The sequence below is a fragment of the Coloeus monedula genome (genome assembly GCF_965178545.1).
Source record: "Coloeus monedula genome assembly, contig: HAP1_SCAFFOLD_106, whole genome shotgun sequence".
In the NCBI taxonomy this organism is placed as follows: Eukaryota; Metazoa; Chordata; class Aves; order Passeriformes; family Corvidae; genus Coloeus; species Coloeus monedula.
In genome coordinates, this window is record NW_028120797.1 from 310,961 (window position 1) to 313,664 (window position 2,704).

Here is a 2,704-nt window from a genome sequence, read left to right on the forward strand (position 1 = left end):
CCTCAGGACAAAAAGATTTCCCTCATCTTCCCCTTCCAAGAGCGGACTCTTCTTTATACCGCACTCCAAGAGGCAGACAAACCTCTTTGGCCCAAACCAATCTTTGCCCTCTCGCAGATTCTGCCCACCAACTTGAAACCATCTGGCAAAAACAGAGCTCAAAACAGTGCGGGCTGAGGAAGATCTTGCTGCCTGCAACTTCAACTACACCCCTCAAACTAGCAGCACACACGCTGTTCTCAGCACTTTCTATTCCTCCCCGTGTTACCTTAACATCTGCTCCAGCAACACTGGCACTTATGTCCTTGCCTTCGCAAGGAAAGGCACTCCGAGTCTCTTGGCCTTGCCTTGCCTTCAGTACCTTGTCTAGTTCTTCTTAAGCTACCCTTGCTCTGCTTCCTTTGCCTCTGCTGCCTTGCCTCGCACTACCTACAACTTGCTGGCTTTGCTTTGCCCTGCCTACCACTCTTGCCCTCGCCTTCCATGCAGGCAAGGCGCTGCAAAGCAAGTGCAGGCAATTGTGGGCAAGTCAAGGGAGAGGTAAGCAAGGCCAGAGCAGTGAGGGCAAAGCAAATGGAGTGGTAGGCAAGAGAAGGCCCAGACGTTAGAGGCAAGGCTGGCCGTAGGAAGGAAATTCCACTGATGGGAAGGCCAGGCAGAAACAGGAAGTGCTTGGCAAGTCAAGGCCTTGGAGGAAAGCGGTAGGCAGGTCAAGGGCGGGGCATGGCCATGCAAAGGAATGCAAGGCTCCAGAGGGCTCCAGAGGGCTAGCAGGGCAAGACAAGGAAAGTGTTGTGTTGCCAAGGCAAGGCCAGGCAAGGCAGGTGAGAAGCACATTCAAGGACTGCTGGTACACAAAAGTGGCCAGGACCAAGTGCTTTGTGTGGCCTCGATCCCGCGTGGGTCATGTCTCCTCTGCACCTCAAAGACTTGAGCTACCTGCTTTCCTTTGTAGGCAAAAGAACTCTCATTCTGGTCCCCGAGCTCAAGGGCAAAATGTGAATTGCCCTTGCAAGATTCAAGACATGCAAGGATTGCTCCCAGACCAAGGCTGCCCATAGAGATGAGTGTGGCAACACGCGTCCTCCCCTGGTCTTCCTCTCCTGTGATCCTGAAACACGGGAGATGCTTGAGAGCTTTGAGATTCCTAGGAGGAGCAGAAAGGGCAGGGCAAGGCCATGAAATGGCATCGAAAAGGGGTCTTGAATTCCAGGTGGGGGAGGGGTGAGCAAGGTCATGCAAGGCAAGGGAGGGCTTCAAGGGCAGGGCAAGGCAAGTGGTGGCTTGGCGAGGCGAGGCGAGGCAAGGCAATGAGGGTCCCAGAAGGAAAAGGAAAGGTGAGGCCAGAGCTAGACGAATGTGAAAGGAAGTCAGGTGGGGGATGGGTGAGCAAGTCAATGCAAGGCAGGGGAGAAAAGGCAGGTTGAGGGAAGGCTACAGAGGGGGCAGCAAGGAAACGCAAGGCATGTGAGGAGTGAGTGCTGCCAGCCGGCCGGGATGGCAGGGGCGGGGCCACTGCAAGTAGCATGGCGGGGATGTGGAGGGGGGTGTTAGTGTGCGGGAGGTGGGGGTGTGTGTGTGCAGCGGAGTGCAGGGTAAGTGCAGGTGTGTGTGCATGTGCATAGGGGGGTTTTGTGCCAGGTGCTGTGCCGGGGGGAGCCATCGCACCGCCAAGAAGGTGTGGGAGTGAAAGAAGTAACATAGATGTGTCTTAACAAAGAGACCGTGTGAATCTGTCCTTAGACAAGGCTAGGAATTTACTGGTAGGGGCGTAACAGAAGAAAGTCTTAGTTCTAGAAACTGTTACTAATCGACAGAGACTGTTGCTCAGCCAAGGCCGTGTTAAATTGCTGAACCTAGAGCAAGGCAGCAAAGACTTAATAGCATTAGGAATAGTTTCGTTTTCTTCCTTTTCCATACCAAGAGGGGGGTGCATATTAGAGGGGAGCCTAGAGTAGGCAGTTCCGGAAGTCTGTAATTCCCGAGTACCTCCGAGGGTGCTGTTGCCAGGAACTTCGCATCAAAAGGGGGCTGCGTCCCGCAATCAGTTGAGAGACTCCATGGCAAAAGCCCCATGGCCTCTCCCTGTAGTTGAAGAATGTTACAGGCCTCCTCTGTCTCCTTTTTGGTGGATGAAGAAAGTCAGAAAGCAACACTTCTGCCAGAACTCTCCAAGATGCCCCCTTTGCTCCCAGTGACTCCATCACTGGCCGGGAAGCTGTCTTTTCTCCCAGAGGAGTTCGAGATACAGTTAAAAGCCGTGTGGCAGAGAAAAAAGGCAATACTTGGTTTACAAGGGATGGCAAACAAGAGATACCAGAAGCTTTGGCCCTACCAATCTTAAAAGAACTCCGTGAAGAGAGTCCTTGCACCTCCTGAGGATTGGCAGAAGCCTTCCTCATGCTGGATGTTGCTGGGGGTCTTTTTAGACTGGCAGAACGAGCTGTTGAAGGTTGCTTGATCTGTGCTAAAGCAAACAGCCAAGTTACAAAGGAACTTGCCAGGGGAGGGAGGCCTTGGGCTGCAGGTCCCTTCCAAAGATGCCAGGTGGATTTTCCTGAGATGCCCCAAGTGGGAAGGCTTCATGTCTTCTGGTAATGGTATGTCAGCTAGCAAGGTGGCCAGAAGCATTTCCAACTGCTTCAGCAACGACAGCATCAGGTATTAAGGCATTTTTGGAACAAATCATTCCAAGATACAGCAT